The sequence below is a fragment of the Sus scrofa genome, chromosome X (genome assembly GCF_054392235.1).
Source record: "Sus scrofa isolate SSC_HxYL_T2T_F1_AM1 chromosome X, Sscrofa_HxYL_maternal_Yorkshire_Landrace_v2.0, whole genome shotgun sequence".
In the NCBI taxonomy this organism is placed as follows: domain Eukaryota; kingdom Metazoa; phylum Chordata; class Mammalia; order Artiodactyla; family Suidae; genus Sus; species Sus scrofa.
This window is the reverse complement of record NC_139401.1, coordinates 69,543,378-69,561,248: the sequence shown is the minus strand read 5'-3', so window position 1 is coordinate 69,561,248 and position 17,871 is coordinate 69,543,378. Positions and strand designations below refer to the sequence as shown.

Sequence of the window (17,871 nt, the reverse complement as noted above, 5' to 3'; positions counted from 1 at the left end):
CAGCAGTCAAATTCATATTCCTTGCCAATATACATGGAATGTTCACCAAAATAAACTATATCCCAATTCATAAAATAAACTAACAGACTGGTTTCTTTCACTTAGCAATATGAATAGTTTGAAACGCAGAGCATCCCAAACAAAATGAACCCAAAGAGATTCACACCAAGGCATGTTATAATTAAAATGGTTAAAGGAAAAATCTTAAAGGCAGCAAGAGAAAAACAACTAATCACATACAAAGGAAATTTCATAAGATTATCAGCTGATTTCTCAGCAGAAATTCTACAGGCCATAAGAGGGTGGGAGGACATATTTGGTGTGATGAGAGGGGAAAAAAACTTACAACCTAGAATATTCTATCCAGCAAAACTATCATTCGTAATTGAAAGATTGATAGTTTTCCAGACAAGAAAAAACTAAAGAAGTTTATCACCATTAAACTGGCCTTACGAAAAATGTTAAAGGCTCGTCTTAAGCAGAAAAAAAAGGCTACAACCAGAAATAAGAAAAATGTGAAAGAAAAATCTCATTGGTAAAGGTAAATATATAGTAAAGGCTGTGAATCAGATATTTTAAAAGGTAGCATGAAAGTTAAAAGACAAAAGTAGTACAATCAACTGTAACTACAGTAGATAGTTATGAGATACACAAAATAAAAAAGGTGTAAAATATGGTACCAAAAACATAAAATGTGGGGGAAAAGGTGGTAAAAATACAGTCCTTTTAGAATGCTTTTGAACTTAAGTACCTATCAGCTTAAAATACACAGGTGTATATAAAGGGCAATATAAATGTATCTCATGGTAATCACAAACCAAAAATCTATAATGGATAACACAAAAAATGATGAGAAGAGAATTTAAATATAACACTAAAGGAATCCATCAAAGCAGAAGGAAAGAAACCAAGACTGGAATGGATAAGCAATGAAATCCTGCTGTATAGCACTGGGAACTATATCTAGTCACTTATGATGGAGCATGATAATGTGAGAAAAAAGAATGTATACATGTATGTGTAAGTAGGTCACCTTGCTGTACAGTAGAAAATTGACAGAACACTGTAAACCAGCTATAATGGAAAAAAACAAAAATCATTATTAAAAAAAAAAGAGAAGAACTATAAAAACACCAAAAAAGATTAAAATGGCAATAATTACATACCTATTAATAATCATTTTAAATATCAGTGAACTAAATGCCCCAATAAAAACACACAGGGTGGCTGATTGATTAAAAAAATTTTAAAAAAACAAGACCCATCTATATGTAGCCTGCAAGAGGCTCATCTTAGATCTAAAGACACACAAATCAAAAATGAATGTACAGGGGAGTTCCCGTCGTGGCGCAGTGGTTAACGAATCCGACTAGGAACCATGAGGTTGCGGGTTCGGTCCCTGCCTTTGTTCAGTGGGTTAACGATCCGGCGTTGCCGTGAGCTGTGGTGTAGGTTGCAGACGCGGCTCGGATCCTGCGTTGCTGTGGCTCTGGCGTAGGCCCGTGGCTACAGCTCCGATTCAACCCCTAGCCTGGGAATCTCCATATGCCGCGGGAGCGGCCCAAGAAATAGCAACAACAACAACAAAAACAACAACAAAAAGACAAAAAAAAAAAAAAATGAAGGTACAGAAAAAGGTATTCCATGTACATGGAAAATAAAAGAAAGCTGAGACAGCAATACTCATTTCAGACAAAATGGACTTTAAGATTGTAATAAAATACAAGGAAGGACATTACGTACTGATAAAAGAGTCAATCCACCAAGAGGACATGACGTTTGTGAACATTTATGCACCTAACATAGAAACGCCTAATATATTAACCAAATATGAGGAGAATAAAGGGAGAAATAGACAGCTATATAATAATAATAGGAGATGTTAATAACCCACTTAGATCAATCAATGGATAGACTATCCAGGCAGAAAATCAATAAGGAAACACTGGCCTTAAAAAACACATTAGACTATATGGACTTAATAGAAATGTATAGAAAACTCCATTCAAAAGCAGCAGAATACACATTCTTTTCAAGTAAGTGCACATGGACTATTCTCCAGGATAAATCACATATTAGGCCACAAAACAAGTCTCAATAAATATTTTTTTTATTTTGTTTTGTTTTTGTTTTTTTGTCTTTTTGCCATTTCTTGGGCCACTCCCACAGCAAATGGAGGTTCCCAGGCTAGGGGTCTAATTGGAGCTGTAGCCACCAGCCCATGCCACAGCCACAGTAACACGGGATCTGAGCCACATCTGCGACCCACACCACAGCTCACAGCAACGCCGGATCCTTGGTCACTGAGCAAGGGCAGGGATTGAACCTGCAACCTCATGGTTCCTAGTCGGATTCATTAACCACTATGCCACAACGGGAACTCCTCAATAAATATTAAAAGTTTTAACTCATGCCAAGCATCTTTTCCAACTACCATGGTATGACACTAGAAATAAATTGCAAGAAGAAAACTGAAAAATACAGAAACACATGGTGACTAAACATGTTACTAAACAATCATTGAGCCAAAGAAGTCAAAGAGGAAATCAAAAATTATGTTGAGACAAATGAATATAGAAACATAACTTTCCAAAATCCATGGAATGAGGCAAAAGCAGTTTTATAAGGGAAATTCGTAGTGATATAGGCCCACCTATATTGTATAATATTCTATGTATAATAAATTCTATGTATATTATATGTACAATATCAAATATATATACTATATATGTACAATATTATATATATTATGTATTATTATATACACACTTTTATCTGTGTCAGATTGCAACAGTGATTCATAATTTTAAAGGTTATAATAAATTATAGTTCTTAAAAATATTGGCTATATTCCTTCTGTTATAAAATATCTCCTTGCAGCTTATTTTTTATGCATTAGAAGTTTGTACCTTTTAATTCCCTTGCCAACCTCCCCACTGGTAACCCCTAGTTTGTTCTTTATATCTGTCAGTCTGTTTCCATTTATTATATTAATTAGATGATGTATTTTTTAGATTCCACATAGAAGAGACACCATACAGTATTTGTTTTTCTTTGTCTGAATAGTTCACTTAGCATATTGCCCTCCAAGTCATCCATGTTGCTGCAAATTGCAAAACTTCATTTTTTTTTTTTATGGCTGAGTAGTAGCCCATTGTGTGTGTGTGTATAGCTACATACACATACATATGTATACCACAACTTCTTTATCCATTCATCTCTAGATGGAAACTTAGCTTGCTTCCATATCTTGGCAACTGTAAATAATGCTGCCATGAATTTGGGGTGCATGTATCTGTTGTATCACTTGTAACACCTCTTTTATTTCTGATTTTATTTGATTCCTCTCATTTTTCTTCTTGGTGAGTCAGTTTGGTTTATCTTTTCATATAATCAGCTCTTACTTTCATAGATCTTTTCTATTGTTTTTGTCTCTATTTATCTCTGCTCTAATCTTTCTTTTATTTCTTTCCTTCTAATGTTGGGCTTCATTTGATCTTCTCTTTTTAGCATTGAGGTGCAAAGTTGTGTTGTTTATTTGAATCTTTTCTTGCTTTAGGAAGGTTTTTATTGCTACAATCTTCCCTCTTACATCTAATTTTGCTGCATCCCATAAATTTTGGTATGTTCTCATTTCCATTTTTATTTATCTCAGGGCTTTTTTCTTCTTCTTTTTAGTTCTCTTTTGACTTCTTTGACTCCTTGGTTTTTCAGTAATGTGTTGTTTAATTCTCGCATGTTTGTGAAATTTCCAGTTTTCATCATATAATTAATTTACAGTTTCATACCATTGTGCTCAGAAAAGAATTGGGGTTTTTTTGTTTGTTTTGTCTTGTTTTGTCTTTTTAGGGCTGCACCTGTGGCATATGGAGATTCCTAGGCTAGTGTTGAATCAGAGCCACAGCTGCTAGCCTATGCCACAGCCATAGGAATGCCAGATCTGAGCCACATCTGTGACCTACACCACAGCTCATGGCAATCCCAGATCCTTAACCCACTGAGCGAGGCCAGGAATCAAACCTGTGTTGTCATGGATCCTAGTCAGATTCATTTCCCCTGAACCATGATGGGAATTCCAAAAAAAGATTTTTGACATGATTTCAGTGTTCTTAAATTTATTAAGACTTGGCTTGTGTCCTAATATATGATCTATCTTGGTAAATGTTCCATATGCACTTGAGAAGAATGTGCATTCTGTTGCTTTTGGATGGAATGTTTTTGGTTTAATTTTTTTTTTATTTTTTGTCTTTCTGTCTTTTGTTTTTTTAGAGCCACACCCACAGCATATGGAGGTTCCCAGGCTAGGGGTCTAATCAGAGCTACAGCTGCCGGCCTATGCCACAGCCACAGCAATGCCAAATCTGAGCCACATCTGTGACCTACAGCACAGCTCACAGCAACGTCAGATCCTTAACCCACTGAGCGAGCCAGGGATCAAACCTGCAACCTCATGGTTCCTAGTCAGATCGTTTCCACTGTGCCATGATGGGAACTCCCAGATGGAATGTTTTGTAACTATCTGTTAAGTCCATCAGGTCTGAAATATCATTTAAGGCTGGTGTTTCCTGATGGACTTTCTGTCTGGATGATCTACATACTGATGTAAATGAGGTGTGAACATCTACTATAATCGTATTGCAGACTCTCTCTTTAGGTCTGTTAATATTTACTTTGTATATTTAGGTGCTTCTATATTGGGCACATAAATGTTTACAAATGTTAGAGCTTCTTGTTGGATTGACCCCTTTATCATTTTATAGTGTCCTTCTTTGTCTCTTATTGCAGTCTGTCTTAAAGTCATTTTGTTGATATAAATAAAAGTATCCTAGCTTTCTTTCAATTTCCATATGCATGGAATATCTTTTTCTATCCCTTTACTTTTAGTCTTTTTGTGCCCTTTCATCTAAAGTATGTCTCTTGTAGGCAACATATAGTTGGGTCTTCACTTTTTATATCTATTCAGTCACTCTATGGCCTCTTGGGGAGAATTTAGTCCATTTGCATTTAAAGTAGTTATTGATAGGTACGTGCTTATTGTCATTTTGTTCATTGTTTTCTATTAACAGTCTAAGTTGATAACAACTTAAGTTTGATTCCATTCTAAAGCTCAATATTTTACTCTTCCCCACATTTTCTGTTGTTGATGTCACATTTTATATCTTTTTATCTTGTGTGAACTTTAACTAGTTATTGTATATACAGTTTTTTTTACTACTTTTGTCTTTTAACATTAATCCTAGCTTTATAACTGATTAATCCACTACCCTTACTATATCTTTATCTTTACCATTTAGATTTATTCTTTCATATGTTTTCTTGTTATTAGTTAGCACCCTTTCTTTTCAGCTTAAAGAAGTCTGTTTAATGTTTCTTTCTTTTTTTTTTTTTTTTTTTTGCCATTTCTTGGGCCACTCCTGTGGCATATGGAGGTTCCCAGGCTAGGGGTCTAATCGGAGCTGTAGCTGCCAGCCTATGCCAGAGCCACAGCAATGCGGGATCCAAGCCGCGTCTGCAACCTACACCACAGCTCACGGCAACGCTGGATCATTAACCCACTGAGCAAGGCAGGGATCGAACCCGCAACCTCATGGTTCCTAGTCGGATTCGTTAACCACTGCGCCATGATGGGAACTCCTGTTTAATGTTTCTTGTAAGGCTGGTTTAGTGGTAATGAATCCATTTGGTTTTTGCTTGTCAGGAAAACTCTTTGTCTCTTCTTCAATTCTGAATCATAAGTTTGCTGAATATATGATTCTTGGTTAGAAGTTTTTTCTTTCAGTACTTTGTACTATGTCACTCCCTTCTAGCCTACAAAGCTTGCACTGAAAAAATCTGATAGTCTTATGGAGTTTTCCTTGTATGTAACAAATTGTTTTTCTCCGATGTTTTAATATTCTCTCCTTGTCATTTAATGTCATTTTGAGCTTTTGTCATTTTAATGACAGTGTGTCTTGATGTGGGTCTCTTTGGGTTCATCTTATTTTCTTCTTTCTAGGCTCCCTTGATCTGGATTTCTATTCCATTCTCCCAGTTAGGATCATTTTTAGCCATTATTTCTTCAAATAAAATTTCTATCTCTTTCCCTATCTCTCTCTTCTCATTCTGGTGATCCTATAATGTGAATGTTAGTCTGTTTGATGCTGTCCTGTAAGCCCCTTAAGCTATCTTCACATTTTTTAATGTTTGAATTTTCTTGCTGTCTGATTGGATGAGTTCTCATGCCTTGTCTTTGACTAGAATGTTTCTTCTGCTTCATCTAGTCTTCTGTTGGGACCCCTTGTAGTGTATTTTTCATTTTAGTTATGGTATTCTTCAGCTCCGTGACCTTTATTTGGTACTTTCTTATATTTTCCATCTCTTTGTTGAAATTCTCACTGTGTTCATCCATTCTTCTCCTCAGTTCAGTGAGCATTTTTATGACAATTGCTTTGAACTCTTTATCAGGTAAATTTTGTTCGTTTCATTAAGTTATTTATTTCTGAGTTTTTATCTTGCACTTTCATTTGGAACATATTTTTCTCTTAATTTTGCTTGACTTTCTGTGTTGGTTTTTATATAGTAGATGAAACAACCACCTCTTCCAGTCTTGAAGGAGTGGCTTTGTGGAGATGAAAATTTTCATTCAGTTCTGTCCCAGCCTTTTGCCATCTCTCAAACCTCTGTGCTTATCCAAGCAACTTATTATATTTTTAATAGCTCCTAGTAGTTGAGGATGTGCCAATATTTGTTAGTGTTCCAAAGGGAAGGATCTCATCACCTAGATTCAGGGTGACTGGAAGCCAGACCACCTGGCACTAGCTTTTTAAAGTATGTATATATATATATATATATATATGTATATATATATATATATATGCAGTCCTGAGGGGGTACAGGCATAAGCCCCACTGGCCACCAGAAATTAGGCAATCTAGAGGTATCTCCTGTGTAGCAATCACAAAAATTGTGGCTCTAGATGAGAGCATAAGTTCTTTTCTAAGAGATATCAGTGAGGTTGAATAAGTCAAAGGGAGAGTGCTAAGATGGCATCCACAATCTACACTCCCTGAGAGCAGCCCTGTAGGTCACGAAATGTGTGCCAAGCCTCAAGCCTGCTCCTCAGTCTGCAGCTCTAGGACAAATAAAGTGTACGTCTTCACAGAAAGATTTCAGTGGAAGGAAAATGCCTCATTCTGCTGTCTGTGCAGTGCCCTGGGGGTAGTAGCATGCCAGTAACTGCTTCTCTGATTACTACAATCTTGTGGGAACCAGGAATGCAAACCATTCTGGTGACCAGTGCCAAGCAATCAAGGAGTATCCTCTGGGCATCAGCCACAAAATCCAGACACCAGATACATGTAAACCTCCCCTCCAAGAGACACTAGTGCTCTGGAGGATGGCAGAAGGGTGAGTGTGAAGATAGTGCCTACCCTCCAAGGTCCCTAGAAAGGATTACAGCCAGCCTCTGAATGCATACTTAATTAGAACCCTGACCCTCAGAACACAGTTGTGATGATTAGTTAATAGGCTTCCTTCAAAGAAAAACCAAGCTCTTGGGGCTATTGTCTTGTGCTGTGCCCTGGAAATGGGAGTTGTTTAGGAACCCATTCTCCATTGGTTACAATCTTATGAGACCCAGCAGCATAAGCCCCACTAGCCCCCAGAGCCAGGCAATATAGAGGTGCCCACGGGCAATCATCACAGACGCTAAGGGTGCTAAACAGGATTATCAGATTCTTTCTAGGTGACATAAATTATTATAGTCTCATGGGACCAGAAAACATAGCTCCCTTGGTCTCCAGAGCCAAGCAATCAAGAGGCATCCCCTGGATGGCAGCTACCAAAAATTGGGATATGGGATCCATGTTAAGTGTCCCTTCTTGGAGATACTTGTGCTCAAACATGAAAAAGGGAGAGCACAAAGAGGGCACCCACCAGTCTCCATCCTAGAATTTTCCAGCAGACTCCTAGATGTGTGTGTTAAATTAAATGCCTGTTCATTGGGTTGAGGTTTTGATATAAGCAGGTGAACCTCTTTCACTTTTACGTCTAGGCATTATTGGCTGCTTCTTAGCTGGGCCCTGGGGCAGGTGAGTCTGAGCACATGAGCCCTTTAAAAGGTGTTTCTCAGATTGCTACTGTCTTGTGGGTCTCAGGACACGAGGATTGCTGGTTTAAAAAATTAGATTGGGTGCTTTTCTCTCAAGTGCACAACTTAAAATTTGGGGTGCCTAATGTGGGGTCTGAACCTATTGCTCTTTAAGGGAGAAGCCCTGGGACTTGGGTTCCCTCCCAGTTGTGGGTTGCTGCACCAAGGGTGGGATTTATGGTGAGACTGTATCCCAACCTCTCCTACCCATTTTGGTGCGGCTTTCTTTTAGTTTGCCAAATGTATAGTCATCACTCAGCTAGTCTTTTTTATTTTTATTTTTATTTTTATTTTTATTTTTTTATCTTTTATTTCTGTGCATATTTTTTTCTACTGTTCAGCATGGTGACTCAGTTACACTTACATGTATACATTCTTTTTTCTCATATTATATGTTCCATCATAAGTGGCTAGACAGAATTTGTGAAGAAAAGGGAACCTTCCTGCACTGTTGGTGGGAAAGTAAGCTGGTACAACCACTATGGAGAACAGTAGGGAGGTACCTTAGAAATCTATACATAGAACTACCATATGACCCAGCAATCCGACTCTTGGGCATATATCCAGACAAAACTCCCCTTTAAAAAGACAAATGCACCCGCATGTTCACTGCAGCACTATTCATAATAGCCAAGATGTGGAAACAACCCAAATGTCCACTGACAGATGATTGGATTAGGAAGATGTGGTATATATACACAAGGGAATACTACTCAGCCATAAAAAAGAACAAAATAATACCATTTACAGCAACATGGATGGAACTAGAGACTCTCATCCTGAGTGAAGTAAGAAAGACAAATACCATATGTTATCACTTATATCTATAATCTAATATATGGCACAAAGGAATCTTTCCACAGAAAAAATCATGGACTTGAAGAATAGACTTGTGGTTGCCAAGAGGGAAGGCAAGGGAGTGGGAGGGACTGGGAGCTTGGGGTAAATAGATGCAGAATGTTGCCTTCAGGGTGGATTAGCAGTCTTTATGCCTTTTTAGAAGGAAATTGTTCTATATGTAGCTGTAGACTCAGTGTGCCCGTCGGGGGAGAGTTCAGGATCTTTCTATGTCGCCATCTTGAACTAGCTAAACTTGAATTCCTACCATAAATTCCACTTGGCCATTATGAATTATGCTTTTCATATGTCATTGAATACATTTTACTGAATTCATATTGGAATTTTGCATCTGTGTTCACCATGGATATTGTTCTGTAGTTTTATCATCTCATGATGTGTTCGATTTTGGTATTAAACACCTCATGAGCTATGTTGGGAAGTGTTCCCACCTCCTCTGTTTTCTAATATTTGTATAGGATTGTTAATAATATTCCTTTCTTAAATATTTTATATATCTTACCAGTGAAGTCATCTGGGACTATACTTTCCTTTGTGGAAAGAATTTGTTCACCAATTTAAATTTGTTCATAGATATAAGTTCTATTTGTTTCTTATTGCTACGCTAACAAATTACCACAAAATTAGTAGGTAATTTGTAATTGAATTTGGTCCCAGTTCCAATACATATACTAAATTCCTGTGCTATTTATTTGGACATAATTAAATTAGTTGACCCTTCTCTAAGTTTTAACATAACTGACAACTGCTAATTTGAAGGCATTTATAGATTTTTTTGTCTGCTCAGGCAGACACCTACCACACACTATTTTTTGTTTTGTCTTTTTAGGGCCACACCCTCAGCATATGGAGGTTCCCAGGCTAGGGGTCCAATCGGAGCTGTAGCCACCAGCCTATGCCAGAGTCACAGCAACGCAGGATCCGAGCCGCATCTGCAACCTACACCACAGCTCATGGCAACACCGGGTCCTTAACCCACTGAGCGAAGCCAGGGATCGACCCGCATCTTCATGGATGCTAGTTGGGTTTGTTAACCTCTGAGCCATGACGGGAACTCCCTACCATACACTATTAGTCATTAAATGAATTATTTAATTTAAGCCTGCCTCTGGGAGCCACTGATCCATAGCAAGGCAACTGGCAAAGCCTTATCCCAAGTTAAGTCAGTATTCATTTTTTTCATATTTTCCTGTTGACTGTGGTCTCCAGGATGAATTTGGTTTCAATGCTTTAACCCAAATCAGGGGATAGATTCTTTAAGGAGGGCGTTAACCAATTAAAAACTACTGATTTTTAAAACTAGTAACTTAGAAAGTTCCCACTGTGGCACAGTGGGTTAAAGATCCAGTGTTGTCTCTGTGGCAGCATAGGTTCAATCCCTGGCCCAGCACAGTGGGTTAAGGTTGCACCCGTAGCTTGGATTCAATCTCTGGCCTGGGAATTTCCATATGCTGTGGGTCTGGCCAAACAAATACTAATTTAAAACTGCCACACACACAAACAAGTGGTCCACAAAACATTCTTTCCTTCTGAATGTTTTATGATGCATCATTTTCATTAACTAGTATTTTGCTATTAAACTTAAATAATTGAGACACAGTTGAGACAGTTCTTCCACAGCTGATTTAAGACTGGGGTGGCAGGTATTGAGGATAATTATTTATTTAGCCTTCTGGGTTTTCTGTGCAGACTTACTGAACTTGCCAGCTCCAGCTGCCTTCTTGTCCACTGCTTTGACACCTGCAGCAACAATCTGTCTCATGCCATGAACAGCAAAAATGGCCCAGAGCAGGATAGTCAGAGAAGTTCTCAACATACATGGGCTGGCCAGGAACCATATCAACGATGGCAGCATCACTGACTTCAAAAATTTGGGGCCATCTTCCAGCTTTTCCCCAAAACAATGATCAATCTTCTTCAGCTCAGCAAACTTGGCAAGCAATGTGAGCTGTGTGACAATCTAGCACAGGTGCATATCAGCACTGATTTGGCTGCTTCCATCAGTGGGTCATTTTTGCTGAGACCAGGCACATTCCCATGACAAACATCTTTGACAGACAAACATCTTTGACAAACACATTCTTTTTTATTATTCATTTTTTAAAGTTTTATTAAAGTATAGTTGATTTACAATGTTGTGATAATTTCTGCTGTACAATAAAGTGTCTCAGTTACACATGTACACTCAATCCATTGTCTTTCACATTATTTTCCCATATAGATTATCACAGAATATTAGAGTTACCTGTGTTATAAGGCAGGTCCGTGTTGGCCAGTAATGCCATATACCGCAGTGTGCATATGCCAATCCCAAACCCCCAGTTTACCCCTCTGCCCACAGACATGTTCTTGACATTGAAGCCCAGATTATTCCCAAGAAGGGCTTTACTCTAAGCTTCATGGTGCACATCTGACTTTACTTCAGTTGTAATGTTGACTGGAGCAAAGGTGACCACCATGCCAGATTTGAGAATACCAGTCTTCACTTAACCAACAGAGACAATACCAACACCACCAATTTTGTAAACGTCCTGGAAGGGCAGACACAAGTAGTATACTGACTGGTATTTTGACAGGTCAATCTGTAGGATAAGTGATCCTCTTGATTCAGGATTATTGTTTTAGATTAGGTATCTCAGCATTCCTTTTTAATGGGATTCATAATGACCACGTGTTTTTGGCACACGCTTCTGGTCTTACAGTTTTATAGAACTGAGATGGGGAAGGAAAACTATCTCCCTTCCTGTGGGTTTCATGAGCATAATTTGTAGGATTAAAGAATGCTCTGGTGTTGAGCTGTTCTCGTGAAAAACTTCAGGGTGAGGTCTATCAGAAAGTTAATCAGCTCATTTACTACTGCCAGTTTTACCAGGGCTCCTGTAGGGAATTAAGCACCTCAAGTACAAGGGAGGCACTAGGCCTCTTCATTCATCAGAGTGTTCATTTCTTTGTACTATATGAGAGGCTCTCATCTTTTATTGTTTTTCTTATGTTTTAGCCTAGGGCAATCTGTTTTCCAATGTTCTTCATCCTTACTTACAGTAAGCACATCCTTCCTTCCCTAACAGTGACTTACCTTTCTTCAGGTTACTCATTTTCCAGGAATCCAATACCACTGTCAAAAAAGTGGCAATTCATTTTGCATCTCCTTTCTTTTGTTGTTCCCTATTGAACACTTTATTTATTTATTTGTTGTCTTTTTTGCCATTTCTTGAGCCACTCTCGCAGCATATGGAGGTTCCCAGGCTAGGGGTCTAATCAGAGCTGTAGCCACTGGCCTACGCCAGAGCCACAGCAACGCGGGATCCGAGCCGCGTCTGCGACTTACACCACAGCTCACCGCAACGTCGGATCTTTAACCCACTGAGCAAGGCCAGGGATCGAACCTGCAACCTCATGATTCCTAGTCGGATTCGTTAACCACTGCGCCACGACGGGAACTCCTCCCTGTTGAACACTTTAAAAGCAACATCTACCTATTGAGAAGGGTTGATTCCAAATGCACCGTCTAATTTTTTGCAAATTTCTCCTGATATCTGAGGCACCTTGCCCCCCAAAAGTCAAATTTACCATTCTAATATATTCAAGGGCCTCAGGATCTACATTAAGATTATATCTATAGGCCCGATGGATCCTTTCCAAAAATTCAGAAAGGTCTTCATATGTTTTGTTTTTGCTGAGTTTCTTGAATTTTGTTTAAACCTTTCTCCATGGTTCCCCTTTCCAAAGCCCTACAAAGATGCACTAATAAGTAGTGTTCCAATAAGGGTATTCTTCTCTCATTGGGGTACAACTTTGGTTCAGCTGTGGGTACTGCCACGTGGGCTTCAGGTTTAGAGGATCCTCCCTATAAAGGACAGTTGATCTTCCAATTAAACAAGTCTGAGAAGCCCAGCTTGTATTTAGCCTCCTATGAGATTAACAGCAATAGAAATTGCCCTGTCCTAGGAGTGCTTCCTGGCCCAAATTGGGTGTCCTGTCAGGTATTAGATGATGATACCAGACCAAGTCCCTGTGCCCCAGAAACTAACACAGGATTTTATAATTGATCCCTAGAAGGAGAGGAAGTCCTGGGCTCAGCCAGAGGAATTAAAGTTTGAAGCAACATAGCCTCGCTCTCATTCCCTTCCTTTATTTTAGCTTGATGTAATAGCACAAATGCTTGCACATAAAGGATTTTATCATTCTTCCTTGTTTCTTCACAAAACATCTATACAGTGATTCAAAAGCCACGGTAAAACCAGAGTCATTCGAAAGCCACAGTAAAATCATAAATAACAATTGATAATCTCTAACCATTAAAAAGATGCATTTTTGGAGTTCCCATTGTGGCACAGTGGAAACGAATCCAATTAGGAACCCTGACGTTGCAGGTTCAATCCCTGGACTTGCTCAGTGGGTTAAGGATCTGGCATTGCCATGAGCTGTGATATGGGTCGCAGACAAGGCTTGGATCTGGCGTTGCTGTTGCTGTGGCGTAGGCCAGCAGCTATAGCTCTGATTAGACCCCTAACCTGGGAACCTCCATCTGCTGCGGGTGCGGCCCTAAAAAGACAAGACTAAAATAAAATAAAAAATAAAAAAATAAAATAAAAATAAAAAGATGCATTTTTGCTTTGACATCAACCAACCAGAATTATAATGTCACAGCAGTCACCAAGTTTCTTTTCAATTACATATAACAATTTAAGATAATTACTAAAATTATGACTGATATCATTTCCCAGAATATACCAGAATTTTAGGAATATAATTTCTAGAACGTATATCAATAATGTTTATCCGTAAGATAAAATCTAAGACGTTTTACCCACTTATTTGACAATGCTTCCCACAAAATTTAACATAACGAATATTCCCCTCTGCGATGGAGAGAAAACAAATAATTTGAGGTATTCCAGGGACCCTCTGGAAAACCTCAGAGTTAGCTAAAGGTCAAATTCTAAACTTCATTTAAAAAATAAAATAAACTTCATTTAGAATTTGATCTTTGAGAAGTTTTTTGTCAAAAATATCAAAAAGTTTTAACAAGTGATAATAAGAGACCACTGGCAAATACAGATGATTTGAGGAAACAATCCATTACTAAAAGCACTTCAATATTTAAAGACAACTTTGTCCTCTTAGAGAAACAAAATCATGTTTTGTACCCCTTTACCTTTAAAATTCTTTTTCTGAATTAATCTCAATCTTAGCCAGTCCTGACCATGCACAAAACTCTTTCAGTGTTCCTCCTCCACAAACTTTCTACAACTTTCTGTATCTATAATCTGTTCCTCCCGTTCTTTTCCATTCAGAAACAACCAGCTGTAGGACAGAACTACCTTTTTCCCTTTAACAAAATGCATTTGCATTTCTCATACCTTCTTTGCTAAAAACACATATCCTACATCATTGCATACTGAAATGTTTCTCCTAGGTCGTAACCTTAAAGCCTTAATCTCTAGTGAAAACCAAGAGGCAAGTAATTATAACCTGCCATACCAGCATTTCCTGATTGACAAACTTATGTGTCAGTGTTCCTCTCCTGAGAAGGCAAAGATATCAGACCTGCCCAGCAATTAGTGTCCTAGTATTTTATCCTATTTGAAATGACCCAGGTAGTCAATGAATTATCTTCATTTAACTTAAAGTTATAAAAATCTGGAAAAACTATTTCATACATTCCCAAAACATAATTATTCCTATAGAGTTTACTTAAAACTCCTACCTCATTTACCTCTATTTTACTTACTTAAAAAGCTTTGTCATATTTTTTTCTTGCTTACAAACTTTGTAAGAGGAATAATGATATACGATTTCTAGTAAACCCAGGTATAATGAAAGTATTATACTTAATGACTCTAAAAAGACGCCTGTAATTAATGAAACCAACAAGCTTAAGCTAACTTTAAGACCAGATATTCATACTTTAATTAATTCATACATTAACTAATACTGAATACTTCCTAGATCATGTGAACTCAAAATTCATTTTGGCTAGTTTCTTTTAAATTTGATTATTAACATATATTCGAGTATTTATATAAGTGCTTAATTTCCTTTAAGCCAATTAAATAGAGATCTTTTTTGCAAATTTGGAAATGCCGTACATCTATCATATATGTAAACATACAAACATAGGATCCTCACAGTTCCCATTCCAAAACTTCAGCCATGAATCCAGTACAATAGTGTAAAACCCATCAGTTACAAACGATATTGGATTCAAATTTGGTTTCTGCCCAATAGAACACATCACAGTCACCTGTTTAATATTAGTATAAAGGGTTTAGCCATCTAATGGAAAAGACATTTCTATTTGTTGCTTTTGGTGATTATGGGAACCAAGTGGAAACTTTCTCTTCTTCCTGGGAATGTCCCAGTCTTGGACTAGAAGAGACAGAGTTTTGTTTTTCTTTTTTCTGTCCCTTTCCTCCATTTGACATCAGTAAGAGTTTTAAATATCACAATGCTGATTTGGTTGTAAATGAAGAAATATTAACAAGCAAACAAAAAAATGAAACAAGACACCCAAAGGACAAACAGAAAATCCTAAATATGCCCTCTAGTTTGGTCTTGGAGTTTTACATATATACCAATGTCACAGGAGACAACAAACGATGCAATTAAATAGCAAACCATGTACGAACAGCAGTACATGGTGCACAGGGTTCAAAATAACCCTGCCTAAGGCCCCTGTAGTGTTCCTAACTGATACTGCGGCAACACATTATTACAATAAAATCATCTTCCTCTCACCAATGCGTTCACAGCTGTAACCAGATCACTTATCCAAAATGCACCTCAGAGGAATTTAGGGATATTTGAAACATTCCCCATTTTTTGGCCACACTTGCAGCATGCACAAGTTCTGAGCCTGGTATTGAACCTGCACCACAGCAGTGACCAGAGCCATAGCAGTGACAAAGGTGGATCCTTAATCCACTGAGCCAAGAGAGAACTCCTGAAGCATTCCCTATTTTTAAAGACAAATTCAAGACAAGCAAAATGCAAACTGTACACACAAATGCTAGCATCTAAAGAAACAAAAGAAAAAAAAGAAAAGAAACGAAAGAACAAGTTCACGAATGGGGTAAACGTCCAACAATTCTTTCCTGTTTCCAGTAGGGTACCCCACTCAAATATAAAACATATTGGCTTATTCTGGAATAAAAGGCCCAAGTAGAAAGGAAATAAAGTTTCTGGTTGTACACACCAGAGTGACTTACCCTAGTATATGGAGCCCATCAGCTCCCAAATGTTGATTCCCTGTTCCAACTGCTAGGTGCTGGGGCAGCCAGTGATACTTTGGAGAATTCTAAAAGGAAGATCCTCAAGGTAAGTTTTCTGGGCAGCTGCTAGGGCCTTATCAGAAAATTTCCCAACCAGGTATGTCTGGCCACAATTAGCAAGGCTTCTGGCCGGCTGTGCCAAAACTTGTTACTGAGTCCAAGCTCATACTGCTTGTCCCATGACAGGCCAATAAGTCTAGAGATGAGTTGTTAGGGCATGGAATAATGACTTTATTCAGAAAGCTGGCAGACCAAAAAGACAGTGGACTCATGTCCCCAAAAAATGTCTTGCCTGAGTTAGATTTCAGGCTTCTTTTATACTAAAAAGGGAGGGAGTAAAGTCAAACATTTCCGGGTCCCAGTCAGCCTCCTAAGGGGATGTTTTAATTTCATCCTTCCTGCAGTCATTCACAGGTGGACCTGGTCAGGATGTTTCCTGTGAGCTAAACAAAGGTATTTTAGCTTAATTCTCATTACCTGGGAAGTGGGGTTACCAGAGATTGGCCAATATTCATAATTTAAGCCTATCAGCAACATCCCCTTAGTGATTAACTTGTAATAGACTACAGAGGTTCTTACCTATTACATTATTATTGAGGGAGTAGGAGCTACAAACTATTGAGTGTGAGATAAGCTCAGGGATGTATTGTACAACATGAGAAAATAGTCAATATTTTATAATAACTATAAATGGAAAGTCACCTTTAATTGCATAAAATAAAAAAACAATTAGTCATTTGCCCACCACCAGCCTCATGTAAGATACGTCTTGGCAATCAGCCTAGTTAGAGATTCTGTGTACCTCACAAAGCTTTGTACTTGTCCAAGCTACCATCTTTGTTCTCAGTGACCCCAGGAAATTAGGGTGTGCAATGTCCCATAAATGCCTCAAGACAGGGGAGACAGAAACCAGTCCCTTGAGTTTAGCTAGAAATATCAGGATGCTAGATGAGTGGTCTGATTTCTTCTCTTCTCATGGAGAAGCTGGGAGCTGGAGTTTATCACCCATTCACTCTGCACTATGCCAGAGAGAGGATCGATTACAAATACTTGCACTCTCATTCAGACAACACACTATTTCAACTTGTTGTTGTACTTTTTTTTTTCTTCTTTTTAGCATTGCAACCATGGCATGTGGAAGTTCCCAGGCTAGGGGTTGAATCGGAGCTGCAGCTGCCAGCCTACGCCACAGCCACAGCAACGCCAGATTCAAGCTGTATTTTTGACCTACACCACAGCTCATGGCAACGCCTGATCCTTAATCCACTGAGCGGGGCCAGGGATGGAACCATGTCCTCATGGATACTAGTAGGGTTCTTAACCCACTGAGCTACAATGGGAACTCTTTCTTGTTGTTTTACTTTTTATCACTCTTAAGAGCCTACTGAATGTCAGGTTGTGTCAGCTCTTAGAGACAAGTGGGTTAGCTGGATGTCTGGTTCTGTCTCTTGAGTAAGCAGGGGTGAAGAGGTGTAGGAAATGCCCACCTGCCCATTCAAATTCCCAGAAGACTAGTGTTGCTGATTAACACCACCTCTTAGTTCTCCATGGTCTCAGGGGACTAGCAAATGCTGGGCCCTGTCAACTCCTACAGATAGGCTAGTTAGTAGC

The 17,871-nt window shown here is 38.5% G+C and overlaps 1 long non-coding RNA gene across 1 annotated transcript in view; it reads left to right on the top strand.

Annotated features, from left to right (window-relative positions):
• The window catches only part of LOC110257856 (uncharacterized), an 80,248-nt gene that overhangs the window by 26,251 nt on the left and 36,126 nt on the right, over positions 1-17,871 (top strand). The window lies entirely within an intron of this gene.